Source organism: Pteropus alecto, unplaced genomic scaffold, assembly GCF_000325575.1.
Source record: "Pteropus alecto unplaced genomic scaffold, ASM32557v1 scaffold75, whole genome shotgun sequence".
In the NCBI taxonomy this organism is placed as follows: Eukaryota; Metazoa; Chordata; class Mammalia; order Chiroptera; family Pteropodidae; genus Pteropus; species Pteropus alecto.
This window is the reverse complement of record NW_006440638.1, coordinates 2325651-2343787: the sequence shown is the minus strand read 5'-3', so window position 1 is coordinate 2343787 and position 18137 is coordinate 2325651. Positions and strand designations below refer to the sequence as shown.

The following is an 18137-nucleotide window of genomic DNA, read 5'->3' as shown; positions in this document are numbered from 1 at the left end:
ATGTGTTTAAGAAACAGAAAGACAGTCAGTGTGACTGAAGTGTGGTGAGGAAGAAAGTGACTGAAGAGGAAGTTTCAAGGGAAAGCCAGTGGCAAGACAGGTCATGCAAGTCCTGTAGTCCAGCTAAGGAGTGTAGATTTTATTCTAAATGAAGTAGGCATCTATCAAAGGGTTTTAAGCAAGGGAATAACGTGATCTAATTTACTTTATTACAGATCACTGGAGAATTATAGGAAAGTAAACATGGCATTGGGGAAGCTGTTGCATTAGTGCAAGGAAGAGACAATGGTGGCCTGGATGCAAGGAATCATGGTGCCTTAGCATCTTATCTGGAAGTAGAATACAGGACTTTCATGCATTTGATGTGGGAAGTGATGTGAAGAAAAGAAGAAATCAAGACTGACTTCCAGGTTTCTGACTTGGGCAACCATGTGAATGGTGGTGCCATTTACAGAGTTAGGGAGGACTGTGTGGGGGAAGGGAAGATGCAAGAATTCAGTTTTAGACTATATGTGTGTGTGTGTGTGTGTGTGTGTGTGTGTGTATACACACACACACATATATATATGATTTGTTAAAAATCATATGTATTATGATTTAAAATCTAGATGTTATTTAAAATCATAGATGAGATCACCTAGAGAAATAGTATCTGGGGGAAGAGAAGAGTTCTCAAGACAAATCCTCCAGGAACACCAGTATTTAGACCTAGGTAGAAGAACAGGAGTCTGAATAAAGACTGCAAAGGAAAGGCCGATGAGTAAGGGGGAAGCCAGGAGGATTCAGGGTCCTCAGAACTCAGGTAGGAGAGTGTGCTGGGGGCTGACTGACAGAGAGAAGAGTCCTCTGGAGTTGGCGACACAGAGATCATTGCTTGACCTTGACAAGAGCAAATTTGGCAGAGTGGCAAGAGCAAAAGTTAGCTGGGAGTAGATTAAAGGGCGAATAAAAATGAGGAATTAGAGCTAGTGAGCAAAAATTAACTCTTTTGAGTGAGCTCTAAAAGGAAGCAAAGATCTACAGCCATGCCACGCTTGATCCCTGAACACACCTGATCCCGTCTGATCTCAGAAGCTAAGTAGGGTCAGGCCTGGTTAGTACTTAGATGGAAGACTACCTAGGAAGACTGGGTGCTGTAGGCATTAAAAAAATAAAAATAGAAAAATAAAAGGAAGCAAAGAAATGGGGCAAAATGTGGAGGAGAGTTTAAGTATAGGAGATGCTACATCATGTTTGTATGTAGCTGATGGAAATGATCCAGTAGGGAGGAAGAAAGCAGTGATGCAGAGTGAATAAAAAAGGAATCCCTAAAAAGGTGTCAGAGGATGGGATCCAAATTCATGAGGAGGGACTGGCCTTTGAGGGGGTTGGACAAACATGTAGAAGAAAGAGGAGCAGAAGAAGAGCATGCAAGCAAGACAGCTGAGAGTTTGATGGTGGGAAGATAAAATGGTTTTTGTCTGTTATACCTCATGGCTTCCTTTTATTTTCAATGGAATACGTGGTGATGTCATTGACTGACAACAAGAATAGAGCAGAAAGCTAGAGAAGAGAAAAGCAAGTTATGTCAAGGAAGAAAAGCAAGTTTTCTAAAATAAAACACAATAAGTTCATCTGGCAGGTTAAATAACCAGGTGATGGTCACAACTCAGTTGAGTAATTTTCTCCAATGCTATCAAGAGAAAGGATTCTTTCTTCTTGCAGAAGCAGTCTTTTCACTTGTCAGAAAATGTGTCCCTGTTCAGGTGCTAATACAAGGTAGCTTCAGGAATACCTACCAGGACTAGAGGTTCTCTGTGAAATGAAACCCAAACACTACATGGGAACAAGGGATACTCAGCAAGTGCTAAAAGAGGATGAAATGGATGTAGGGAGGAATCCCTCCTAATTGTTCCCCATCCCCTTCCAAGTACTCATTTCTCCAATAATTGAATACGAAGATAGTCAAAAGCTGCTTTCACTGCAAATCCAAGATTTGTATATTTTTTCTTTCCATTATTGCTAACAACTTTATATCAGACTTTCCATGAATACTCACATGTAACCAAATACGTAAAGTGCTCACAGAGCAGTTGTGTGCATGAATAGAAAACCAATACCAAGTGGTATCAGAGCTTCAACCATAAGAAAACAGATTCATCCTTCCTAAAGCAATACATTAAGCCAGGACATATTATGATGCCTAAAGACTGATTGAGAACATGTCTGCACATTGTAGAACATGCACAAATGATAGCTGATATACCCCTCTGTATTTGTCCTGAGCTGATCCTATAGGCAGAGACCAGGTCTTCAAGATTCACTTTAAACAGTTACTCACAAGACACCAATAGATAGTCCACAATTGTCCCTTTTGATGCTGCAGTTGATAGTAATGGCTGACATGAGGCCATGGGCTTCCAAAGATTTGAAAACTCTGCAGAGCCCTAGAGGACATTATGTCCTATGGGACTGACTAAGGCCTTCCAGGAGTGTCTGTGTTATTCAGTTACTCCTGCCCTCAGCATCCTCACCCTCAGCAAATTTAAGGAAGTATATTCTAACTTGTACATGCAGCATGTAAGACAAGGCCCTGGCCTTGGGAGCCTGCAGTCAGAGACAGAGGAAACACTAAAAGGACAGCCAGTCTGACCCGGCTAGAGCATAATCCGATTTGACAATAAACTCTGTCTGAACTGAGGCCAAGGGCAAGGTTTTAGATTATGAGAAGGTGAGGAAATGAGAGACATACTTGACTATTTTCCACAGATCTATTAACAAATACTTAACAAGGCCAGGATTTCACGCATTTCCTGGGACTCAGAGCTCTCATTGCTTAAGCACTGTGCTGGCTAATTTACATGTGTTTACCATTCAATTTTTCACATACAGTATTTTACAGGTGAAAAGAATCTGGGGTTGAGGGAAATTAAGTGACACGGTGGCATGCGGACAAATTTAACCTGGGCCAGTGCAGAATAGCCACAAGATTGTCCTCACCTCTGAGGAAAAAGAAGTGTTGAAACATATTCAATTTTTTTTCTTGATCAGCGAGAAGAGACAGAAACACATTAAGAAAGAAAGAAATAAAATCTTTATAACATTGTGATTTCACTTGAGTCATGTATCAATAAACACTTGAAAGAGACAGAAACACATAGAAAGAAAGAAAGAAAGGAAGGAAGGAAGGAAGGAAGGAAGGAAGGAAGGAAGGAAGGAAGGAAGGAAGGAAGGAAGGAAGGAAGAAAATAGCAGGTCATCCATAATCTGACTAAGCAGAGTAAAGGATTTGGGAAATTTTTGCATATTTTCCATAAAAGGTTTTTGATGGGAAGTGAGATTGTAAGATGAAGACAATAGTGTACAAGGCGGGAGAAGCAGCCTTTAAGAGGCTGCCATGAATCTTAATGCAGATGAATGGAGAAGCAGCCATTGTGTACTCAGCATCCACACTGTATCCTAGGTCGTTGGCACTTATGCTCTCCTCACTCAGCCTTAACAGGCAGGTATTGCTTCACAGGGTGGAGGAACTCTCCTGATGAGGGTCACACACTTGTAAGACGAAGTTCTCGAACTGCAGTTGAAGCTCAGATTGGTATGACTGCAGAGTATTTCCCCACTGGGCTGTGATGTTGGGTTTTGGGGACTTAAAGAGGCTATGAGAATGGAGAGCAAGGCTTAGACCAGGCTCACCTGTTGCCTGGGGAGAATGACAATGACCCCATAGTGCTTCCACTTGTTCAGTAGGTCTTCAGGGAAGGCTGATGCTGCTTTCCTGCTCCTACCTCAGCCCACTCCCAGAAGAGCAGGAGTTTTTATGTGAACTAAGTAAATAAAGGGAAAAGAGTCAGAAAAGTTCAGGGCTCCTCCTTTTCCCAAAAGCCAGAGGCTAGCACTCCATCTTCTGAGACTCCATCTCCTCTTCTGAGAAGTCAGTGGAAGGATCAGTCAACTTCCCTTTTTGACAAGCTGAGATGTGGAAGATGATCCATCTAAGGCAGAGGAGGGGTTCCAAACAGAGGATCCAGGACCTAAAGGGATCATCCAGTTGTGTGTATATTCACCTGTCTGGGGAGAGATTCCACAGCAATCATCATGCTCTCGAAGGGTCTGTCACCCAAACAAGTCTAAGAATCACTGCTCCAAAATGAATAGAGTCTTCCTAAGAAGCTAAAAACCAGAATCAAGAACTATTGATGTTTCAAAAAATTTTAATTGAATTTTTAAATAGTCCTTAGTTACAAGAAAGAATACTTCAGAGCAATGGATATACTATTTCAGCTGACTCTTTGGGCCTTAGTGATTATAATTAATGTGAGGGGACATGTACAAAAGCATAACTGACACACAGACCACAGTGCCCATAGCAGACCCCTTGGTCTCACCAAAAACAGAGAATAACAACCACACAGAGTAAAAACTTGAAGCTCTAAAATGAAGGGCAGCCAATTATCTGTGACAGTGAACATGCCTAGTGAAGCTAACCCAGGGAGAAACCTCTTGCAATGTTAAGGACTTCAAGTAGCCATATACAAAGACCAGACAGACCAGGAAGCATCAGAGGGCTCCTCGGCACAAAGGGAAGGCCTCAGTAAATTCCACATGCTTCCCTCCCTTCCTATCCATATCTGTCACCACTGTGACAAATCTGCTATGAATAAAAACATACTTCCTTGCTCTGCAGTGGAGGCACTAAGTAAACAGAGGTTCCAAGCAATTGTGAGGAGGGCTTCCCATCTCATTTCCCAAAAGGTCTCATTGATCTGTAATAACCTTCGCATATTAGTTTCTTAAGGTTGTTGTAACAAAGTGCCACAAAGTGAGTGGCTTAAAACAACAGAAATTTATTCTCTCACAGTTCTGAAGGCCAGATGGTTGAAATCAAGGCATCAGCAGGGCCATGTTCCCTCTAGAGACTCCAGGGAAGAATCCTTCCTTGCCTCTTCTGGTTTCTGGCAATTGCTGTCTGGTAATCATGGGCATTCCTTCGCTTGTAGATGCTGTGACTCCAATCTCTGCCTCTGGCTTCACATCTTCTCCTCCCCTGTGTCTGTGTCTCTGTGTACAAATCTCTTTCTTCTTATAAAGACATCGGTCATGGGATTTAGTACCCACTCTAATCCAGTATGACTTTTTAACTTAATGACATCTGCAAAGACCCTATTTCCAAATAAGGTCACATTCACAAGTGCCAGGGGTTAGACTTGGATATATCTTTTGGGGGGGGTACAATTCAACTCACAACATTGCAGATACAGAAACTTCCTCTTCTAAACAGAAATTTGTTGTCATTGGAGTGGTAATGTATAGAAGATAAGCAGCAATTCATTCAAGTGATATTTATCAAGCAACTACTATGCACCAGGCCAGTCCCATGTAGTGAGGATACCATAGTGAATATTTAGCAAGGCACCTGCCTTCATGGAGCTCACAATGCAGTGGAGAGAGACAGTATGAACAAGCAAACCAGTAAAATAACTTCAGAAAGTGGTGAGAACTATCATCCCAGCTGCTCTAAAGTAGCCATCATAGTAGCAGAGAACTAAGTGGACATCCTAGGAGCAAATAGTTGGCATTTACATGTCACAAAGATCTTAAAGCAATGCACACAGGTGATGGCATCAGCCCATACAATATGTCAGGAAAGCAAAGGGACAACTGAGGACTACTAGCCCATTTCAAAGTTAGGAAAATAGAAAAACACAACATGAGAAAGCATTTACCCGTAGTTCCTCCAGGCCTCCACTCTCTACAATTTTGCTACTATTTTGTCCTGAATGTCTTGTAGATGTATCTTGCAAGCTTTTAAATTTCAGTTTCAGCAGAAATCCTTAGTGGCTTATCACTGTTGCCACTTAGCTTTCCTCCCAGTACATCTATCTTTTAGGAATTTGTGACTTGCAACAGACTGCAAATGTCAGCTGGGGGAAAAGACAAATGATAATAATATACTGGGAGTTGTAGCCTCTTTGCTAATTCACAGAAGCTCTTTCCAGAAAAACACTGCTTACTAATTAAACAAACCCCTCTCTTCCGACAGATGAAAGCACTGGGAAGATTTTATCAAATGGGGAGCAGCCACTGCCCTGTGAGGTGGCCTCTTTTTCTAAGGGAATTGACTTCTCAGAAGCAGCAGTAAAAATCTTTTACAGTAGGTAGAGCTCTGATCCTCAAAGCATTTGACAAACATTAACTAATGAATCTACCCACACCCTGTGGATAGGCATCATGCATTGGCTACTGTTTACAGATGGGAAATGTGAGGCAATGGCCAAAGCAGTTTTGCCCAGGTCAGTAGGAAACTGAGGGACACCAAAGAGGATAAAACTAAAGGATAGAAGCAAAGAGGCCTCCACCCTCGACTACCCAGGGTTTCCCTTGGGGACCATAGGTCTCTCTTCTACATTCATTCTCAAACTGCTATTGAAAGATTTTCTCCATCAGTTCAGGTGCCATGTACATGGATTCCAGCATGCTTAACAATGAGTGAGCTTTCTTATTATTAGGTGCCGCCTCAAGAGACTAAATTATGGCAATTTCTATTATCTTTACATAGAGGATATTTTTTTTAGTTTGACAGTTATTGAAAGAAGTCGAAGTTATTTATTATAAGAAATCAAAGTCAAGATAAGAGACCTTCCCAGAGACTCAAAGCTAGTGATATGTAAAGTCAGAAGATGACCCAAACCCAGCCTTACCCTACCAAGTCCTTTATTTAGTGGTGTCATAATTTATGCCTTCTCTGATACCTTCCTCTGACCTTTTCCACCTCACCAGTCTAGACCAAGCTCATGTCTCTCTCCTTCAAGAAGTTTTTAATTTGTTTTAGCATCTTTGGTCTCCGATTTCGTCTGTCTCATGCAACTAGTCTCAAGAGTCCTGGCAACAACTACATTTCTATAGACAGGGGCTCCTATACCTTATCCTCAGAAAGGCAACATAACTGGCTATTGCAGGCAGAGTGAAGACCAGGAATGGCAACTGAGACCCCACCCCATGTCAAGGAGAAGTGGTGGGGACTATGGCAACAGTTAAAATTTGTGAGAAGCAGCCAACAGGAAAGAATTGGGACTCGTTTCATCTCTGTGATGTGGGGAACGTAGCTTCCCAGAAGGCTGTTTGTGGGGGAAAGCAAGACTAAAGGTTTTTTTGGTGTTCAGCTGGAGAAACTTCTTTTCTTTGACCAGTGTAGAATGATTTAGAATGATTCGTTTCCATGGAGTTTTGTTTTAAACTATGAGTTCATTTGTAGTGATACTTGCTAATCAATTTTAAGTGGAAACAGCTGCTATATGTCACTCACGCAGTCCCTCTTCAGACTCTGAGAAACTATTCATAATTCAAACCATTCACTCCCCACCCCCAAACCTACTCATAATGCACATTCACAGAGATCTGTCTGCCTGCTCTCGTACCTCTGATCCCTGGGGTCAGCCCCTAAGTGGGGCCAGGTCAGAGGGAGAAGGACCAGCACACTGAGGGAGAATGAATGGTTCATGAGCAGGAAGGAGAACAGGATCCTGACATCTGCTGGAATACAGCAATTGGTGATTTCAGCAGTAAGGAAGGTCATCTGCATGAGCCGGCCATATTTACCCTTTTATTTGCCCAATATATATTTACTGAATAGTTGCTATATACTAACAAACTATTCTGCCTTCTAGGGATCAAAATGATCAGAACTTGTTCTCAAAGAGCTCACAGTTCAATGGGGAGACAGAGGTTTAAAAAGTCATAACTCAGGTAGTTAAGTGCTGTGATAGAGGTGGGCACAAGGACAATGAGAGTTCAGAGGAGGGTCAATGAACTCCCTCGCCACCTCAACCTTGTGCACTCTTGAAGAGGCAAGTCTCGGTGGTATAGTCAGCTCCACGCCTGGGTTTGGCACAGTTACTTCCAGGAGATGGGTTCTGCCCATGTAGGATCAGGGGAATGTGCCTCTCTCTGCCTCTTTATTCTGTGCTGCTGTACTTCCCATGAATGGCAGGTCCACTCTGAAAGCCAGCATCCCAGCCAGGACCAATCTTCAGGACAGTCTAGAAGAAAGACATGCTGTCTTTTCTCTATCCAGAATGAAAGATGGAAGACCTAAGTGTTTTTGCAGAAGCCAAGAAGTCAAAGGATTGTGAACTTTCACTCCTTCATTGCTCTCAGGACATGAGTTTCTCTGTCTGTAAAATGGGAATAACACTTGGAATCTTTTGGGAGAATTCAGAGAGAAAATAGAACTGTTGTTGTTCTGACGAGAGAAGATGAAGAAATCTTATGACAGGGAGCAGTGTTTCTGGCCAGTGTGGCTGCCAAAATGTAGCAGGGCTGTAGCTTAGTTTGCTCTGCCAATTCTTAACCAGCTGGACCCTGAGTATGTTTAGTGAATTACACATGGAGCTATGTTTCTATGTTCCTATAGAGGGACAGAAAAAAAAAAAATAGCGGCAGGCAGGGACAGGATTTAACCTTTGAGATGGAACCCTTCCCCACCCTGGGTCCCTGCCCTCCTTGAGTGGCTACATAGCCTTAGAACCAGCAAGACATTGAACTGCAGTTCTTTCATTCACAACAGAACTGAGGCTTCATTTTCTCAATGGCAAGAAAAGCACAGCCAAACCTGCCTTGAAGGACTACCCTGAGAGTTAACTGTAAAGGTCCATGTGGAAGACCTTGGTATGGTGGCCAGTCCACAGTAAAAGATCAATTAACTCTAGTTTTTCATTTTTTTAACCTCCTCAGCCTTCATTTTTTTTCTTATGTAATAATATTAGTGTCACAAAGTCTCATAAGATGAATCAGTTAGCTCTCTTGCCCATAGAATGACCTGAAGGAGGGCATTTGAAAAGAGTGAAGGTCCAGGTCTAAAGATGAGCTTGTTCTCAGGGATGGAAGATTGACTGGGGACTTCTTTGAATCAGCAACATAAGGCAGGACTGTTATGAAGCACGAGTTGCCCTCTTGGTCTCAGCAATGATCAAAGTTGTGAGCGGGATGGTATTATTAGAAAATAGTAACCAAATGCTTGGTATTATTAGAAAATAGTAACCAGCTGCACAGAAGAAAGATGTGACATGAAGACTCAGCTTCAAAAGTGAGAAAACCTTCTAGGAAGCTGTGGTTGCTTCCTAGGGATGAGTTGCCTGAAGGAAGGTACAGAATATTACTTATCTGTCACATAAAGCAGGGTAAGTTTTCATCTACTGGACAGAAAGGCAGGACGATGGAACAGGTGACTTCACTAGGTCCTATCTTATCTTCTGGCCTGGTGAGCCAGTGTCCAATGTGGAAAGGCCATGCTTACTGCTCTGGTGTGACATCAAACAGCTTATCTGTTTCTCTCCTTTGAGATAGATTCAAAGATAGTCAGATGGAGGTTGGAACAAAAATCTGAGAACAGCCTCTTTCCAAGCAAATGTTCATGCTTCTGAAAACCACAAGGCCAAACTGTTTACAGAGGTGCTTTTGTGACATTGCATTTGAGGATTAATTTTTTGGCAACCATTTCCTTTTTTCCTTTTAAGTTTATTCCTGCTCTTTTGACTTGCTGTTGAATTGAGCCTTATTGCAATGCATTTTCTTCCATCCACCACCTCCACCCACCTATCCACACACTCACTCACTCTCACATCAGTGCTTGTTCAGCAAATGACAGAAGTCGGTTACACCATATCCACTGACATTGTGAGAAGGCAGTTGAGTGCTTCTCTGGTGTGTTTTCCTTCCCTGTAACTTAAATAAGACTTAACAAACCAAATTGTCAGGATTTAGACTTTGTTCCTTCATGTAGATGGGATCTCAATGCTTTGTTTCACCTTCTGGTACACAAATGGAATATGTCTCTTCCATCAAAAGGACTAACTCATTTAATTTTTTTCCCCATTGAGTAGGAAAATGTGATGTATTTTCAAAATATTTTCTAAGACCGAGTTTAGGAAGATATCAGAGAAACTGAAATATGAAATAGCAATCTGCACTCTTCAGTCTCAACGTTTAGATATTCAGTACAGAGGGGAGCAAAGTCAGCCAGAGCAATAGGTAGAGACAAAAGGACATTCAGTACAAAGTTCCTCTCCTCAACATTGTTAACACAATCAGAAGAAATAATTTCCCAATATTTTTATTGTATTTAATAAAACATGATATATCACCTGCTTCTAATACAACTTTACTTACTTCTCATCCTCCCCATTACTCTTGTTTAGTTCTGCAAGGTAAAATGTATAATTATTGATGGTAGAAGCATCTAACCTTCTCAAGAGTAAAGTATACGTTTATCTGGGTCCTAGAGAACAATTTCTCATACACTGGAAAAATTGAATTTTGATATCATAGGAAAATAATTTTGAATTGGAATAAGAAATTCTGTGTCAAGTCTCACATCTGCCACTTAATTGTATGACCTTGAACAAGTTATTCTTCCATGTGCTTTTAATTTCTTTATAAAAATGGAACACATACCTCATAAAACAGACATTTGTAACACATGAGCTGATGTGCACTCATTAACTGTTAAGTGCTATATAGATGGATTAGATAAAGCATGATATTTAAATGGTTTTATTCCATTAAATTTCCCAGAAAACCAAAAGAGAGTGTCATAACTAATAGGGAAAACAGGCACATTAATTTATTAATATAGAATATTTATTGTTCCATCCCAAAATAATATTCCATTTCACTTCACAAGCCACGTATGGTCTTCCCTAGGTAGATCCAAATTATCAATTTATGGACTGTCAAGGCATATTTGTTTTGGTTTCTGGTTATCAGGGGTATTTCACTGTCTTTTCTGCTCACTGAGATATCTTTCCCTTTATTGCAAAAGTATTAACACTCCCATATAAGAGAGAGATGCTGAGCAGCTAGGAAGAGGCTTGGCCATTATAGACAAAGCAGTTAATTAAGGGCCAATTAGCGCAGAATGGACTCACTTTTAAAGAAAAGACCACCAGCTTCCACTGACTATGTGGTGTAAGTAAGAAGCCAGTTTTGGTCTTGGCTGAACTGGATGGGAAAGGTTCTGTGGAAATCAAGCTGTTTATACAGACAGTCTTTCCTTTTGCAACCTCAGACAACTCACTTAACCTTTCTAGGCGCTCATTTCCTGATCTCTAAAATGAGAGTTTTAAGGACATCCGACAACCTCCCAAATAAACAATCCAGTTTGACTTAAGGACATTCTTAGCTTTAGAAGGATTTTAGGCCCAGAATATTTTTCTAGAATTAAATTTTTGTTCTGACACTTTGTTCATGAAAATGATGATCAAGTGTGCTTATTAGTGTTTACACAACCTTGTGAACATGTGAGGGGCCCCATGACACAAATTCTTGTAGATAGACAAATTCTCATCACTGCCCTCTCTGCACACACTGGATTATGCCCCCTATTTTTCTTAGTCCCTCTAGGGAAAGCTCCATCTATCTACACAACTACAACTAGATCTCTACAACTTTACAATCTCTACAACTTTTAGAAAGCATCCCTTGTGTCCGGATAGTGGGCAAGGAGCAGAAAGTATCCATTTCTGAAACTGGTACAAACCTAAATGCTAAATTAGGATTTTTTTTTTTTTTAAAGCGTAAGACTTTCTGGTTTTGTTTTGTAAAGGCCACACCACCCCCTCGTTTCACTCCAAGCTTCTCAGCTCTCACATTGGCCTGATACCAATTGAAAATTCATAGCAGCCCCAAATTTATATGACTTTCTTCTAGAAGGGAGATTATTACACAACCCTATGGAAAAGAAAGAAAGCGCTCACTGGAAACTTCTTAGTTTTACCAACCTCACTCACAGGCGGACTTAAACTGGTTGGCAAATTATAGTTCCTTAGAATTTGAGCCTTTGGGCTGCCTTTCCAAGCTGTTGAAAATGGAGAAAATGGCATATTGCCCTAAGTCTCAATGAACATTGAGAGTGGCACAAGAAACCTTTTCCAGTTGACTCTCAAGCATCTGCCAGTTCAGTACCACTGCAGCGGAAGAAGGTTAGATTAAACCAAGAAAAGAACATAAAATTACAGTCTTCACTCCCTCTAGAACAATACATGTTTTGTGTGGCCCTGAGCCAATTCATGTGAAAAGTACAACCTTAAATTACAAAATAAATCACTCAAAAAGTGAGCTGGATCCATGGACTCCCTCAGTGAAAGAACCAGCGCAGATGAGGTGGGCACAATTTTAGGAAGAAATAGAATTTTCAGGGACAGAGAAATACTTTTTTTTCTCTAACTCCCACCCTTGGGAAAAGCAGAAAAATTTCCAACCACCAGGCACATGATCAGATGCCCCATGGAGAGGTCTAATGGGAGTTCACATGGACCAGACCCAGGCAATGGCTGAGAACATTATTTTTCTCTTTCTAACCTTATCTTTTAAGGGAATGATCAGATATCCCCAGAAGACCAGTTGACAAAGAGAGAAACAAAAGATTAAGAAGATGTGCCTTTAAAGGAACATCTGTTTATTTACCCTGCAGTACAGAAATATGAGAAGAAAGGTCTGGGAATCCCAAACTCAACCCTCACCCTTACTAAGTAGAAACTACTATAGAAACCATGAAACCAAGCCTGGGTTAGGTGTCTAGGGTTTAAGAAAAATGGGGACATACTTAAAAAAATCATCTAGTGAGCCCAAATTAAAGTTACTTTTTTCCCCCCTACTTTCTCTTTATTTTCATCAGAAATTTTTCAGGAAGGAATAATTGCAAAGTACAATTATAAAGGTACCCACTGGTGTTTTCCTAGCCAAGAATGAAATACTATAATACTGTGGAGGACATGAGTTTGATTCCTACCTTCCTTCAACTCGTTATACAGCCCTGAGCTAGGGTTGACCTTTGACTTAAAGAACTTTCGAAATAATCTAAGAACCCTGATTTATGTATTCTGGGTTGGAAGAGGAGACTCGCTTATATGAATAGTAGTTGAAGGCCAAATAGACTGTCAGCAAACCCAGGAAGGGAGAAACTGCTTTCAAAAGAACATTAAGACCTTGTTCATAAGTATAAATGTCACGAAGTTGGCTGAAACAGATTTAGAGCTAGTAAGCTCTTTAGAGATTTCCAGCAATCCCCACATTTTATAGAGGAAAATCTGAGCCTAGAGAAGCAAAAGATCACCCAATTCATGTTCTTGTAAGGTAAGAATTCAGGTGCCTATTGTGGAAGAAGCTGAGCAAGCCAGGAGAAGCCAGGACAGAGCTCAGAAAGAGTTACCACCATCCCCTGAACATTACCACTGGGCCAGGCACTGCACTGCTGATGCTATGGGCTGCTGAATCCCCACAGCTCTGAATGTTGGCTGTTATCACTTATCTCCAGGGTCAGCTTCATGGGATTAGGACCGGTGTAGTTGCAGAGAGACTCCTATTCAAAAGGACTTCATGACCTTTGGTTACCATCTCGAAATTAATAAGTTTTGAACAAGAGACCCCACATTTTTATTTTACACTGAACCCCACGAATTACATAGCTGATTCTAATTACCTCTACATTATAGATATATCAATAGAGGCTTAGAGAAGTTAAATGGCTCTTGGTCCTGACCTCTCACAAAGGTAGGGATACAGACACACAGAAGCAGCAGGCATCGTGAAGGTGGACCTAAGGGAGTGGCTAAGTGGGTGCTGTGCTTTCAGAACCCCTTTGAGATTTCTCTTCCTCTGATGGCCTCAGATCTCTGTGCTCTGAGTAGTGTGACCACCATCCCAGATTGCCTGCATCTAGAGGGGATTCCCGGGAAACAGGACTTTCAGTGCTAAAATCAAAAAAGTCCCAGGCAAATTGGGATGAGTTTGTTACCCCACAGCTCAGTCACAGGCATTGGGGTTCCAGAGGATTCCCAGCCCTCATGTGTCATGCCATGTCTTGTGCCCACTGGGTCACATATAGGTCCCCAAAGGCAGAGCACATCCAGAGGGCAGGCTGGACACCTTGATCCAAGCAGAGAGTATGCAGCCAACTAACTGTTATTGTGAGACTGGCAAGTGAATCCAGAAGGACCAGTCTGCTTGGGACCTAAGCCAGGCTGGAGATAGCGCAGGTTCAGACAGCCAGTAGAAGGCAACCAGCTAGAAAAGAGCCCCAGGGAGCAGACTCAAGGAATCTTTAGCTTATGCCCTTTGTGACATTAGGCAAGTCACTTTCTTGAGGCTAAATTTCCTCATTTGAAAAATAAGGGAGGTAATACTAACCTCATGAAGTCACTGTCAAGATGAGAGATAATATATACATTGTGCACAGTTCAGTATAAACACACGGGAAGTCTCATGTTCATTTAAACCCTAATTGAGCTCTGTGGGACAGACTGGGATACCTCCAGCTCTTGTGGGACTAACCAATGATTTGTTAATAAATGTTTAGCAGCCAGCTATCTAGAGAAAAAGTCAAAAACCACTTTGAAGCACAGCCAGTTTCCATGGTATAAATACTTCCACCCTGGCTGATGTCAGTCTACCAATACAAAGCTGGGAAGAGGTGTACATGATCTGCTCCAAGGAGCCTATGCCAGCAGATGACTGAGCTATCCACCCTTAGAAAGAATAAACTATAGCCCCATAAGTGTTATAGAAGAAGAAGGAGTGGGGAAAACAGGTCAATACAACTTTAGACAGAGAGAGAGCAGGGAGGACCCCTTTAAGAAAGTGAGATTTCTGAGACTTTAAGGATGCAGACATAACCACGGGAAGGAAACATGTTTGCAGAGCAAGAGAAAAGATGAGAGGAAGAAAGAAAAAAGCATGTTTGAGAAAGGCATGGAGCAGGGGAAGACAGGCTGTGGAGGAGCAGAGACCAGAAAATGCAAGGGCCAAGTTCACCAGGTTCCAGAACTGAGTCTTATGCTGAGGAAGCCATGGACATAATATTTGTATTTTAGAACCATCACTCTGGTTGAAATGTGGGGAATGTGTTGAGGGATAAGAAAACAAGCAGGGAGATCAGGCCATGGCAGTATCCCAAGCAGAAGATGCTGGTGTCCTACATATTTGTTAGCAGGTGTTTATTGAGCTTGTGCCTTGTACTTATCACTGTGCTAGGCCCTGGTGAGTCATCAGTGAGAACACTGCCCTAACTTTCATGGAGCTTCCAGGCAAATGGAGAAACTTTTTAAAGATATAATAATAGCGAACTCTCTAGGGCTTACTATACACCAGACATGGTACTTAACACTGTACATGCATTATCTCATTTAATTCTCATTATAATTTTAGAGTGTAGGTCTAAATGATTTCCTTATTAGTCAGTAAACTGAAAGCAGGTGGGTTCATGGTGCAAGCACCTGGGTTTTAGCTGGAATGTATTGGATGCTGTAGTGATGCCAGAAGGGTCCAGGTCCTTTGGGGAGTCAGTCTTCAGCCTTCTGCCAGCAAACCTCTGCCTTCTGTCCAGTGCCCTTACTGCCCTTCCTCACGCCTCCCTGATGGTGCTCCTGGGGTGCACTAGAACTTTCAAGAAGAAAGTAAGGCTGGAGTAGGACAGTAAGGAAAGTAATGTCCATGATTGTCAGTGTCAAATTTTAGAATTTTTTTAAGGAATTCCATTTTTATGATTTTTTTAGATTATACACATTAAGAGAAAAAAACAAATGTTCCTAATCTGATTAAATTGCCAGTTAAAATATGCCACAAAAGGAGGTTTTGTTAGATTATTTTTTCTGTTCTCAAACAAATATGACTTTGACAAATAGAAAACATTTTTCTCCACTACTTGGCAACTGAGAAATTGAGACAAACCAAGAAAGAAGCCGAAGAGACAGTTCTGTGACTTGAACTGTGTTTCTGCCAGTCTACTTCTGGTTAAAGACATACTTCTTTTTATCTTCAGTCTTTTCATTTTTTTATGAGGTGATGGGCAGTTAGTTTTGATCAGGGGCTTTAAATAGAATTGACCTTCATTAACTATATTCGTTAAATTTGCCAAAAGATTTCCTCAAGAACATTTCACACTATAATTTTTATATTTTCATAGGCAGTCTCTTCCCTAAACTTTCTCTTCCTATCTATTCACAGCATCCCTATCTATGACAGCATCTCCATCATAAAGAGATTAAAACCCAGGTAGTCGTGAACTTTTATCAAGGCAATGAAATTGCCTTCAGGACTTTAAGTTCAAATAGACCTGGTTCGGGTCCTGGTTCTCACCACTTATAAGCTGTGTGACTCTGAGAAATATACCTAACTTCTCTGAATTTCAGTTTCTCAGCTGTAAGATGGTATTACCTACCTTACATGGCTGTCAAGAAGAATAAATAGGTAAAGAATACAAAGTGCTTAGCACTCAGTACATCTACTGCTCTCATTATCACCATTAGCAGCTGCTGCCGCCCAGCAATCATACTCAGACCAGAGATGTGATTCAATGAGATGTTTGGAGGAGTAAACTAGGGTTATTTGCTAGAGCTTGGTGAGAAGCAGAAGAAGAAACACCTAATGGAGAGCCTCAAAAATCACCCCCAGCTCTCCCTTTCCCAGTCTACCCAAATGTCCCAAATCAGTTGGCATTTAGTATTCTTGAGCACACAGATATTGATGTAAAAGCTGTGACTTTGCCTTGTCACTTCCTGAACAAAGGAAAAAGGAATCTATATCTTAATCCCCAAAATTAAGTATAATTTTAACATTTGGTCAAGGATCAGATATCAAAATATAAAATATTCTGCAGTTATTTTCCATAGACCCGAATCAATTGGTTGACCCCGAGTAATAAAGTTATAAGCGGAGCTGAGCAGTCACCAACAGGAGAAGCTGGAATGCCAAAGAGCACATGGTGTGTGTGAGGGGTAGCGTGTGGAGGATGGGGTGTAGGGGATGCTCTTCACCTGAGCTTATAGGTAAACAGTCGACCCATGAAAAAATCTGTGTTAGAAGTAAGATATTTAATGCCCCTGGTTTAAATTTTAATAAGAATATACTCTAGAAGGAAGGAGAGAGTATTAAACCAGAAGCCCTTAAAAAATTACTAATCAGAGATGGATTTTGAATGTCTGAGAGAACATTTTGGGAAAAGTCATTATTCACCTTTGGGTGAGAGAAACCTCAAAGAAATTTAACCTTCTCAGCAGTGATAATAGTAATCTATTGGCTTCTCTGAAGATAGACTTTGGGTGTCCTATTTATGAGCCAGCCTTGGCTGGACTTTTATTAAGTCTGTCAACTTGAAACCAAGTTCTTGACCAATGCTGAATGCTGCCAAGATGAAACCAAGTATAAACAAGGCACAAATGTTCCCTCTTGTCCCAGAGTGCCTTTCGTAAAACTCCAGATGATTAAGAGATTGGGGGCTCCTCTCTCAGTTCCACATCTTAGACAAGGGGTGCAGTCCCTTGTTCATGCCCCTGGTTCTCACTGCTCGAGTTAAAAAAAGCACTTCCCAGGCATAGCCCCTAAGGTGGGTGTTTCCTGGATGGCTTGGCCAATCCAAGATTCAGAAGATTAACCCCATGAATAGGATTTTCAAGGCCTTTTCTTATCTCTCTATTCTCTGTAAGGCCATCTCTCTGTTTGGTAGAAATCTCACCTGTGCATGGGAGACAGGAGAAAGAGAAAAATGCTGAAGAAATTCCATTTTGTTATTATAAGCAGACCTGGTATAAAGTTATGTTGAAGGAATAGCCAAAAACAGTGGCTATGGCTTGGCTTACAAATCCATCATTCCAGAGGGCAACTAAGAACTGTAGCTGCTCTCTTCCCATGAAGATTTATAAAATCGCTGAGTCTTCTTTTCCCTAGTTCAGCTGACAGTCAGTATGTTTTCTGGAAATGCCAATGAGTACCCAGTATAGCATTTTGGTTTAGCTTTCTGAAGACTAACCTGGTATGAATAAAAAGTCCTTCTCTTAAGAAATGGAGGAACCAGATTTTTTTTAAATCACCTCTTTAGGGGCTCAAGGGGCAATATCTGTGCTGTCCTGAATCTCATCCTTTTAGGCTTTTGAGTGAGGTGAGATGGGCCTAGTAAGTTCTGCAAGGGGAATCTCACAGGGATCACTCAGACCTGAGGTATGGGTGAGGAGACCCAGGGTTAACACAGCAAAACAGAGTCAAGCCTGGTTCCACCATTAGCAGTGTGACACTGAGCCAGTCATGTATAAGTACCCCTCTGGAGGCTGAGTTTGCTCACATGTAAAAAGCAAATAATAATACCTTCCCAAAGGAATCATTGTCAAATGCAA

At 41.3% G+C, this 18137-nt stretch overlaps 1 protein-coding gene and 1 pseudogene across 1 annotated transcript in view; both read left to right on the top strand.

The window, feature by feature from the left end:
• The window catches only part of SLC9A9 (solute carrier family 9 member A9), a 496385-nt gene that overhangs the window by 445332 nt on the left and 32916 nt on the right, over positions 1-18137 (top strand). The gene's annotated exons all lie outside the window — the stretch shown is intronic.
• LOC112484434 lies at positions 1016-1142 on the top strand (annotated as a pseudogene).